A 12,088-nucleotide genomic window follows, 5' to 3' on the forward strand; every position below is an offset into this window, starting at 1 on the left:
ACAGAATCTTCTGAATTTTCTTCTGTTCCATCCGCAGCCACTATTTTTCATTTATATGGTAGCATCACAGAACAAGTAGTAACTGGCAGAAAGAATAGAAAACTTCTAACAATGATGTTACATGACAGATAGTTAAAGTCCCAAAAGTAGGAGAAAGTGAAAAGCACAGTTCAATTCTGCATTATTGTTCAGCTGGATCTTCGACCACCATTAAATAGATATTGGTACAGTGTAATTGTAGTGTCAGAGCTCCACACAGTGGCAAACATGGTACTTACTTTTATATAACTTTTCAAACATAATATGAAAAAAAACTCTTTAAGTATATTATGAAACAAGGTCAGGAAGTTACTACAAATGGATCCTGTACCCCAATAATTCAGAAGCTGTTCTGAAGTAAAATTACATTTTTATGCATTTGATTTATAATAATAACTGCAAAAGAGTAAGCCTTCAAAAATCGTTCTATAGTGCATCTTAATAATTTATTTCTGAAGTTATTAAGTCTAATAATTCCAGATCCATACATAATAAATAAAAGTGTGCCAGTCTCTTAGCTTATCAGGCAATGGAGCATAGACAAAGCATCAGTATAACTGAGGGACCGAGGTAATTCCATGAACTACATAAAACTTCTGTGAGATCTTCTTGTACTGGTATTGGTTTGTTATTGTCACTTGTACCGAGATACAGTGAGAAACTTCTCTTGCATACCAATTGTACAGGTCAATTCATTACACAGTGCAGTTACATTGAGTTAATACAGGGCGCATTGAAGTAGTACAGTTAAAAACAATAACAGTATTGTTACTGTTCCCCTTGTCCTCACTTTGGGAAATCAGACCACCAGGCTGTGCTCCTTCTCACTGCATACAAACAGAAACTGAAACGGGAGGATCCGGTACAGAGAATCGTGTAATGCTGGTCTGAGGACGCAGATGAACTTCTATGTGACTGCTTTGAGACAGTGGACTGGACCATGTTCAAAGACTCAGCTGCCAGCCTTGATGAGTATGCCACCACCATCACAGACTTTATCAGCAAGTGTGTGGAGGACTGTGTACCAAAGTGGACAATACAGGTGTTCCCAAACAGGGTGCCATGGATGAACCGGGAGATCCACTCTCTGCTGAAGGAGAGGACTGCTGCACACAAATCTGGTAATCCTGATCTGTACAAGAAAACAATGTATGACTTTCATAAAGCTATAAGGGATGCCAAGAAGCAATACCAACTCTATTTTGAGTCCCTGACCAGCCGCCAGTTACGGCAGGGCTTACATGCCATAACAGTTTACAAGAGGAAGTCAGGCTGCATAGCTAACAACAGCGCATCCCTTCCTGATGAACTTAACGCATTCTATGCATGTTTTGAACAAAAAGGAAGTGGATTGTCACCATCCACTCTGAAAGCCACCAACGCAGCTGAACCTGTGATCACAGTGGAACATGTAAGATCAGTCTTCCGAAGAGTGAAGACGAGGAAAGCACCCGGCCCAGATGGTGTCCCAGGCCGCGTGCTCAGATCTTGTGCTGATCAGCTGGCAGAAGTATTTGCGGACATATTCAACCTCTCCCTACTTCAATCTCAGGTTCCCTCCTGTTTTAAGAAGACTACTATCATCCCGGTACCAAAGAAAAGCAAGGTAACATGCCTCAATGACTACCGGCCAGTGACTCTGACATCCACCATCATGAAGTACTTTGAGAGGTTGGTCATGGCACGCATTAACTCCAGCCTACCAGACAACCTGGACCCATTGTAATTCGTCTATCACCGAAACAGGTCTACAGTGGATGCCATCTCCCTGGCCCTTCACTCAGCTCTGGAGCATCTGGACAGTAAGGACACTTACGTTAGACTATTGTTTATTGACTACAGCTCTGCCTTCAATACAATAATCCCAAGCAAGCTTGTCACCAAACTCCGAGACCCAGGACTCAACACCTCCCTCTGTAACTGGATCCTTGACTTTCTAACAAACAGACCGCAATCAGTGAGGATAGGCAGAAATACCTCTGGCACGATTCTTCTCAGCACTGGTGCACCTCAAGGCTGAGTCCTCAGCCCTCTACTCTACTCCCTATACACTCATGACTGTGTGGCCAGATTCTGCTCTAACTCCATCTACAAGTTTGCAGATGATACTACTGTTGTAGGCCGTATCTCAAACAGTGATGAATCGGAGTACAAGAAGGAGATAGAGAGCTTGGTGGAATGGTGTCATGACAACAACCGTTCCCTCAATGTCAACAAAATTAAAGAGCTGATCATTGACTTCAGGAAAGGGGGTGGTGTACATACACCTGTCTACATCAACGGTGCTGAGGTCGAAAGGGTTGACAGCTTCAAGTTCTTGGGAGTGAACATCACCAACAACCTGTCCTGGACAAACCACGTGGATGCCATGGTCAAGGAAGCTCACCAGCGCCTCTACTTCCTCAAGACGCTAAAGAAATTTGGTTTGTCCCCTTTGACTCTCACCAACTTTTACCGATGCACCATAGAAAGCATCCTATCAGGATGTATCACGGCGATGTATCACGGCTTGGAATGGCAACTGCTCTGCCCAAGATCGCAAGAAGCTGCAGAGAGTTGTAGACACGGCCCAGCGCATTACGGACACCAGTCTCCCCTCCTTGGACTCTGCTTTTACCTCTCTTTGTCTTGGTGTAGCAGCCAGCATAATCAAAGACCCCACCCACCCAGGACATTCTCTCTTCTCTACTCTTCCATCAGGTAGAAGATACAGGAGCCTGAGGGCATGTACCACCAGACTTAAGGACAGCTTCTACCCCACTGTGATAAGACTATTGAACAGTTCCCTTATACAATGAGATGGACTATGACCTATGACCTCATGACCTCACGATCTATCTTGTTGTGACCTTGCACCTTATTGCACTGCACTTTCTCTGTAGCTGTGACACTTTACTCTGTACTGTTATTGTTTTTTTTACCTGTACTACATCAATGCACTCTGTACTAACTTGATGTAACTGCACTGTGTAATGAATTGACCTGTAAGATCGGTTTGTAAGACAAGTTTTTCACTGTACCTTGGTACAAGTGACAATAATAAACCAATACCAATAGTACAGAGTAAAGTGTCACAGCTACAGAGAAAGTGCAATGCACTTGTAGTGGTTTCCACTGTTTATTTCACTGTTGATTTACTTGGTTTATTTGGTTATTATTGTCACATGAACCGAAACACAGTGAAAAGCTTTTGCTTGCATGCCATCCAGGCAGATTCCATACATAATTATATTGAGGTAGTACAAATGCAAAAAACAGAATGCCGAATATAGTGTTACAGTTACAGAGAAAGTGCAGTGCATGTAGACAAATAAAGTGCAAGAGACATGACAAGGTCGATTGAAAGATTAAGAGTCCAGCTTTAGCATATAAAAGGTCCGTTCAAAAGTCTGATAACAGTGGATTAGACACTGTCCTTTAAACTGGTTGTATGTGTTTTCAAGCTTTTATATCTTTGATTGGAAACAACAACTTACATTGAGGTTAAGTTTAATGCTCAGTATTGTGCTAATGCTTTAACAATTTTCTATTTTTCATTCATTGATGGTTGACTTTGCTTTTGGTTAATTCAGCTTTATAAAATGATGGCCTAGAAAATGGATGGTGGATCAGAGATTTTCATTTCAGTTCAATGGATGGAATTTGATTGCAGTTCAGGATTCCAACATCAAAGGGTGCCTCACTCACCTTAGAAAAATTATTGTATCAGTTCTGAGTGGAGATACACTCACCATAAGTATGCATAGTGGACAGTGGTGACATCAATCTCATGTGAAGTGATGTGAACAACCACCTTAGCAAACTGGTATGAATGAGTGCATGGAAGCACTCTGTAAACCACCCAGGGGAAATCATCCCTAAACAGCAGGAGGAATTCCTAAAACTGTGCCATTTAATGTACTTTACTCACGTCTCTGTTAGGGACTTGAGTTGGAGAAAGCCAGTTGAAGGCTGGTGCTGGTAATATTATTGACGTGAAAGGTTCTTACTATTTCTCTGAAATAGCAAGGCTTGGTTAGACTTCCAGCCTAAGTAGCAGCAGTTAGAACAAGACCAGATGTTAAACTCCCTTTGCCAAAGGAACAAATCTAGGTAGAAAAGGTCTGGATTAGAGAACATGATCCCCAAACAAACCACCCATCTTCTCCTGTTAGAGGAGTTCAGAGACAAAGATACTGAAAAGGAGTCTGCCTGCTGTTTCGAGTCCCGTCTGTGGCAGTGAAGGTCATTGTGGTCTTGAGCTTCCCAGCTTTCATTTCATTGCAGAAGGCTACTGATAAATGCAGTGTGCATCAGTTTCTAGCTCATCACTCATAACTTCACAGATTGTCCTTACACAGGAGGAAGTGAATTCCTCTTGCCCCTTGAGGAGACAGCAGCAGGCAGGGTGGATACAAGGACCTTCCCCTGCAGCAAGCTTTCAATGACTTGCAGGGCGATAATCTCCACTATCAGTGTCCAATCCCCAAGTAGTGATCCAGATTTTTCATGGATAGAAAACCTGTCACTCATTGAATCTGCAAACAGTATTTGATCACTGTCAGAAGTTCTTAGTGGTCAATGTTGTGTAACCTGGATCCTTTTATAATCCTTTGATGCTAAGACTGTGCCTGCTGGATTTCACCCAATCAGTAACTCGTCTGGAACAAGGCCATCCCTCAGTCAATGTGTTACCTCTCAACTATAAGCCCAGCCAGAGCAGATGTACAAGAAGAGGCACTCGGCTGCAAAGGACATAGTGGAGTCAACGTTTGGGGTCCTGAAGTACTTTCCCTCTTCATTGTTACCTGCTGCATCTTTCATTGTTTTGCTACTATGCCTGAAAAGCCTTGCCACTTGGTCCACATTAGATGGGGGTGGAGGAAGAAGCTTAGAAGGAGAGAAGAGAATGGACAGAGCAGGTTTCAAGTTTCAAGTTCAAGTTTATTATCATGCACATACATACCCAGGGTAACGATGCCATGAAAATTCGCTTTTTGCAGCAGCAACACAGTACATTACAAACATAACAAACACACATCAAAATTAACTTAAATTAACTTGTATGAAAAAAGAAATAAACAAAAATAAATGTAACATTAGTGCAACTTGAGGGAAATATAGTCTGAGTTAGAACTAGGGTTTTTCAGGTCAGTTCAAGAACTTGATGGCAGTGGGGAAGAAGCTGTTGTTGAACCTCGCGGTGTCGGTCTTCAGGCTCCTGTACCTCCTGCCTGATTCAGCAATGAGGAGAGAGCATGGCCCGGATGGTGGGGGTCTCTAATGATGGATGTCGCCTTCCTGAGACATCACCTCTTGTTGATTGCTTGCCATTCCACCTGAGAGAACCATACGACTGAATAAGATTTCAGGGAAAGATACAGCCCTTGCCCTCCTGCAAACACACCTTGGAAATATTTGGACTGGAATAAGCCACGAGTTACAGTTGTGTCACACAAGTGGCTGATGATGTCCATCTCTAACAAGACTAATCCAAATTGTAGCATTTTTTACGTCGACTGTTGTAGTCTGCTTCCTGTTGAGTACATAATCAGATAATCAACTGGGTTGTAGCAATAGTCCGTAGAAGTTTGCAGAACCAGTATGGAGATGCCCTTGGATCGAACAGTTAAATTAATTTAAAATAAAACAGGTAACTTCAGTTCTAGGTTGCATGTCAGTGTGGCAGGCTGGTTGTAAACAGTCCAGACAAGGTGGACCTGCTGCTGTTCACTCTTGAAATTGGGTATCCTGCTGACGTGAAAATGCAGACCACCATGTAATTAGAGTCATGGAGTAAGACAGCACGGAAACAGGCCCCTCGGCCCAACCTGTCCATGCCGACCACAGCATCCTCCCTGCTGGTCCCAGTTGCTGGCGTTTGGGCCATAACCCACCAAGCCCCTCCCCTCCATGTACTTATCCAAATACCTCTTAATTGTTGCAATTGTACCCGCCTCAACCACTTCCTCTGGCAGCTTATTCCAGGTACTCATTTGCCCTCTGTGTAAAGAAATTACCTCTTAGGTCTCTTTTAAATTTCTCCCCTCTTATCTTGTAATTAGTTCTGACTGGAGATTATTTTTTATACTGAGTTGGTGTCATGAATTTGGTGCATTGTTCACAGCAAGTTGAAAGGGCAATGGATAATTGTGGCTTACTTTCCCCACACTTATTTTCAGACACAATAATTATACTGTCTTGAAGAATTTACTCTCCTGAAGTCATTTTATGTAAGATATTAGATGGGAGATATCAGCTAAACTATTGACAGAATGACCAACAAAACACAAATCGATTTGGCCATTAATTTGCAAAGCAGATGGATCCACTACAATCTGTATTGAATGGTTTGCTTTGATTCTGGAAGCTTTACATATTTAGCAGCATTGAAACACAAGCAATCTGTTTAGCCTTTCATTTAGATGATACGTTGATATATATTTTTCTTTCTTGGTTCTATACAGCTTAACAAAAATCTACCAATCTCATTATAGATCTTTCCAGTTGAACTAGCTTCAAGAGCTCTTGGAAATAGAGTTCTAGATTTTCACTGCTTTTGTTTCTGACAATATCTCTTAAGGACCTGGCTCTAATTTAAGGTTATTCTTCCTTGTTCTAGATTCACTGCTCGAGGATGTGACTTGTCTCTTGAACTCTTTTGCCTATGAACGCTTAATCTTTAAAATTATTTATAATTTTCTGTTAAAAAACATTCATTGGAAACAGTAGTGTTAATTTACTTTCAGGATGAGAGCTTTATCAATCTCCAGCTTCCCTTAGAAGTGGTGGTGGGCTTCCCTCCTAGACCACCACATTGTTGTGGCTGATATTGAGTTGCTGAGAAGGCTACTTCAAAAGGTAATTAGGAAGCAACCACAGTGATGGGAACTAAAGTAACAAGTTGGCCAGACTTTAATTGTTTTGTTCAAGAAGAGACGTGCAAACATTTGAAAACAAGCTGTTGTTCTGTTCAGTAAACTTTCAGAAACCTGACAGAGTTGTGTGAACAATGATACTTTGGAGTATACGTAGCAGATGGTTCATTCACATATTATAAAATGCATGGAAATTTACATGCGCAAATAGCTAAATTTCTCAACAAATATTGTTCTATGTCTCTTATAAAGCAAGCACCTTAATAACAATGAATGAACAACTGAATGAATCAACATAAACATGGTATTTTTTATCTATTAAGATGTACTGAGGCTCTTTACAAGAGTGGGTTCAGACAAAACTGATACTCAGCTAAAGAAAATACATTAGCATAGGGGACTAAATGCATGTTTAAACCAGTAAACTTTAAACACCATATTACAAGAATCTGAAAGATGGTTTGGAGCTCAGAGCTGAGTGGTATTGCTAAGACCAGACTTAATGGAACATAGAGTCCATGAGAGGTTGGCAGGAGGAAGGTTACAGAGTTAGGAGACACCATGAAAATTTTTGAACACAAGAATAACTATTTGTTAACAGGGACACCACTGCTGATTGAATTAAAGTAATGAATTACCATGAGCCAAGCCAAAAATTTGAAATATAATACGAAGTTCTCTTGGGATTTAACCCAATACATTATCCATAATATTTGGGTTAAGAAAATAATGCTTCTCATTAGATATATTAACATTGATGCTTAAAGTGTTTTCTGTACTTGCTGGAATGTGATTTTCCACATTAATTTTTGAAGAAATAATCAATTTTGCAAATAAAATTAAAACAAAACATCATACATTCAAATGAGTAATTAGACCATATCTGTAAGCTAATTTATGGTTCTAAAAAGTCATGCCACAATAAGCAATATGAGCAAATAAAGAACTGAGAGGCTGTCATCAAAACCACACAAAGTTGCAAATCTCATATTGGAGGAAACACCAATGGAACACAAAAGAGGATCTTCACTTGACAACTGAAATACCAAACAGAAATTCCCTCAATCAGTTACAATGGTCTGGATGATACCAAACCTAACCTGCTGCCTGAACTCAATGCTTGCAGACATGCACCATGCTCCTTTTCCATAGGTGAAGTGAGTGAGCATTGAGTGCTGACCGGGCCTTTAGTATTCTGTCAGATACATTTAAATTTTCCTCAAATATATTCTTAAAAACTAAAAGCTGCTGAAGACGTTAAAAATAATCAAAATACCTTAAAACAATTTAAAAATGGATAAATTAAAGTAAAATGGTTCAAAAACTTACTTGCAATTGTTTTTATTCGCAGGATTGGCATTTCCATTCCAAAGTGATGAAATCAATCAGGAATTGCGTATAGTTGATGTTCCAATAGAAAAGTCAGCTGTCAATCAGCTTGATTCAGTCCAGTAACGATGTTTTGGTACTACTGAGTAGAAATCTAGTTATTTCTCTTTCTTTCAAATTATGATGTGACAATCTGCAAGTAAGCAGTAAGATATCAAGAAACTTCTTGATTGTGTGGACTAAGTGAGGGGTTCTCCAAAGGGATTCACAACTGGAGATCATGTCACATGGTGCAATCTTCTAAGTGCTAAGAAAATTTCATGCACAAAATGGGATGATTGTAGAATGCCCAAAATAACCCTAAATTTAATTTTAATTTAAAATAATCTAACCCATTTATCAAATGTGCAATGACACTCTCTGGTTCTGAATTTCTTGATTTGATGCAAATGGCATTGGTTTCCTTGGCATTCATTAGGCTTGTGTATGACGTTAATGTGCTGCAGCCCTAATAACTAATGTGTTCTAAGGAGAGTCACTGGTTAATTCAAACATAACCGTGAACAAAACAACAGAGAAAATGATGAAGGTATTAGCAGAGGCAATGAACCTATTCAGAAGAGAAGAGGAGTGAGGCACATTGGTTAAACTGGTAAGAGAAACAGAATTGACTTTTCAGGTCAGAGGCCCTTTGTCATGATTTCATGGCTTTTACATTCCTTTGTTCAGGTCCTCTCCGACTGGCTCCATTCATCCATTGACTGGATGACCTTGTTTACAGCTTATAGCCATGGCAACCTTGGCCTCACTTATTAGAGATATTCGCTTTGTCGTATCCCTTCCTTTCCCATCCTCCCTGCAATTTAAGAATAACATGTTTTCTCTCATTTCTCAATCTGGTGAATGGCCTTCAATCTGAAACATTAAATCTGTTTCTTTTTCTTGGAGGCTGCCTGACCTGCACAGCAGTTAAGTGGGCCAGTATTCCTTTGGTACAAAGTATCTTTGACATCATTTAGAACATATAATCCAATCCATTCATAACATTACCCCAAGCTGACAACAGGTTGAAAAATAAGGCCTCTGGATCAGATGGTATCGCCACTGAAGTTTCAAAAAATTGGTAGCAGGAAACTCCTGACACAAATTCACTGTACTTCGCTCATCTGGGAAGAGAAGAAGGAGCCAAGGGAGCTCAGAGGCTCCACAATTGTGACCATCTTCAAGAAAGAAGGTAAATTTTATTGTGGTAATTACAGGGGGTCGGCCACGTGGAAAGTTATCACAATGTGGCTCCTCAAGTGCCACCTCCCAGTGGCTGAAGAGCTTTTCTCTGAGTTACTATGTGTGGCAACTTCAAGGATTTTGTATCACCTCTATATATGGCTTTTATCAACTTTGTAAAAAAAACTTTGAATCTGTGAAGCAAAAGGGACTGTGAAGGATCTTTCCCAATTTGGTTATCCTCAGAAATTTGCCTCTCTGCTACATCAGCAACCTGATGATATACACACTGTGATTTCAAACAATAAGTTTGTTGTGACTGACTGAACTGAGCCACACGGAGGCTATAGCTGGGAGATATAAAAGGTCTTTATTCAATACAGCAGATCTTCTGGAGAGAATCTATTTTTCCTCTCCTCACACAATGTTCTATGCTTTCTAAACACAAAGACAACAATAAATGATTAACTACAGTTTCAACGACTAAAATCACCTACTTTAACATTTTGGATACAGACAGATAACTTTGCAGAATTACATATCTACAATGGGAGCCCATGCCAAATAGCAGAAACCCCTTTGAATATTCAAATATTGGTGGCTGGTCCAAAAGCTTCTAAGAAGAAACTCCAGACACCCAAAATATACTTCTTTTGTTAGTGTTGAGGGATGGCTCCCTGAATATACAAATAGCCAGAGTATTAAATGAAAAAACAGACATGTCCTGAACTGTGTATTAAGTGGCCTGGAAATGCTTTTAGCAATGTGTTAATGCAAAAGATGGCCAGATAACACCTTCCCTGATCTCATCGTGATGGTTTCAATGATCACCAATCAACATGAACATTCATCGGTAATCTTCCCCTACGTAGATTCAATGGGACAAAATCAGAATGTCCCACATCCAATGATTGGTTTTGATGGCCTTAAAGTATCAGTTGAAGTTAACTTGTGAACAGGCTTTATTCCCCAAAGACTGGTTCTCATCTTAATTAACATCCTCTAACCGTAATTTCATAACTCTAGAATAATCTCTAAAATGGTCCATCACAGATCTAATACCAATGCAGTTTGGGTTCAAGCACGGCTTTGTCAATGTTCCATTACTCTTTTTGATCATTGCACCTCCAACAAGATTCCCCCTGGAGTGGGTCTAACCTGCCCAATGTCGATAATACTGCCCTCGAGCAATAAAAATCCATGCAAGATCTTAGAAAATATAGATCACTTTTCAGTATCTATGAAACCATCTCTCATCAGAAGCAGCCATTGAGAACAAAATTCACTTCCATCTCCAAAGCACCAGCACAGCCTTTAGCCATCTGAAGAAAAAAGTACAAACTAGGTAAAAAGCTTATGGTTAAATTGGGCAGCAGTGTTCCCTGCTATCCTGTACATTTCATGGATCAGTTGCAGCAGGCATCTCAAAGGTCTGGAAAGATACCATCAATGCATTCTCTGCAAAATCTGCAGCCAAGATTCGCAAAGCAGTGTGACCTTTCTCTCTCAGGTTAACATCCCAGCATCAAGGCTCCGATTAGAGGCAGCTGGGTCTGATGGTTAGGTCACATGGTCTGTCCATCTGATAGTAGACTCCCGAAAGAGCACTCTAGCTGAACTCTGTCCAAGTGATTTCAAAGAGAACAGAGAAGGTGCGTTAAAGAGGTCCTCAAAGATTCCTTGCAAAAAAGCAATATCACTATTAACTCAAGGGAATCCCTTGCTCATGACTTCTCAAAATGGAGAAGGAGCCATTGTAAAATTACTGATAATCACAGGTTCCCTCACAGAGAGCAGGCAGAAGTCAAGTGAAAACACGGCAAGGAACACAAAACCTCCCAATCAGCCCTTGACACTACTCATTCATCACCCTCTTGCCCTACCCGTGGTGGAGTCTGTGGATCCTCTATTGTCCTCATAAGCCACCTCAGAACTGGAATGGAAACAAGGCATACTTGACTCTAAGGGGCTACCTTAGGGGTACAGGAAGAATAACTTGTGACTTGGATTAACAACCCAATGATATGAGTTCAAATCTGTCACTGGAGAAGATGAATTCAAATCTTGTCAGGAAGTTAGATAATTTAAATTCAATTAATTAAATAAACTGCAACTTTAAAAATCTCAATAATAGTGACCATAAAGCCACCTCGTTGTTATAAAGAACAAAAAAAAACATTTCAACGCATCAAAATTACTACCTTGAAGTAAAATAAGGTTCAATCTGGTGTATTAACATCAAGTGAAACACCAGATTCAGAATGAAATTTGGTTGACCATAAAATCCTCACCAAATATTGGTGACTAATGTCTAACTTGGGAGAGCAGTCCACAGACAAGCCACACAACAGCCTGACACATATCTCGGAATCAGCATCCCATACTCTTCCAATACACTCCTTGAGAATGTCTGATCCCACCAAGGCAGAATCATCAGAAGTAGTGACACATTGGTATTCAGGCAGGAGGGAATGACCCTGGGAGCTCTCAACACTGACACCAAATCTCAATGACATTTCATGACTGGTCAAACCTGAGTGCGAAAAACTCCTGCTAGTCATAATCTCCCGTTTTCCCTCAGGGGGTGAGCTGGTCCTTCTTCATATTGACTAACACTAGGGTGAAGGAAGCACTCAGAG

At 40.4% G+C, this 12,088-nt stretch overlaps 1 long non-coding RNA gene across 2 annotated transcripts in view; it reads right to left on the reverse strand.

The window, feature by feature from the left end:
• Positions 1–460: 460 nt before the first annotated feature.
• The window catches only part of LOC127576023 (uncharacterized), a 34,825-nt gene continuing 23,197 nt past the window's right edge, over positions 461–12,088 (reverse strand). For both annotated transcript variants that reach the window (XR_007957159.1, XR_007957160.1), the window contains 2 exons: positions 8,226–8,418; positions 461–1,171 (listed from right to left, as the gene is read on the reverse strand). This is a non-coding gene — a long non-coding RNA (uncharacterized LOC127576023). The remainder of the gene's footprint in view (positions 1,172–8,225; positions 8,419–12,088) is intronic.

The sequence above is a fragment of the Pristis pectinata genome, chromosome 11, assembly GCF_009764475.1.
Source record: "Pristis pectinata isolate sPriPec2 chromosome 11, sPriPec2.1.pri, whole genome shotgun sequence".
NCBI lineage: Eukaryota > Metazoa > Chordata > Chondrichthyes > Rhinopristiformes > Pristidae > Pristis > Pristis pectinata.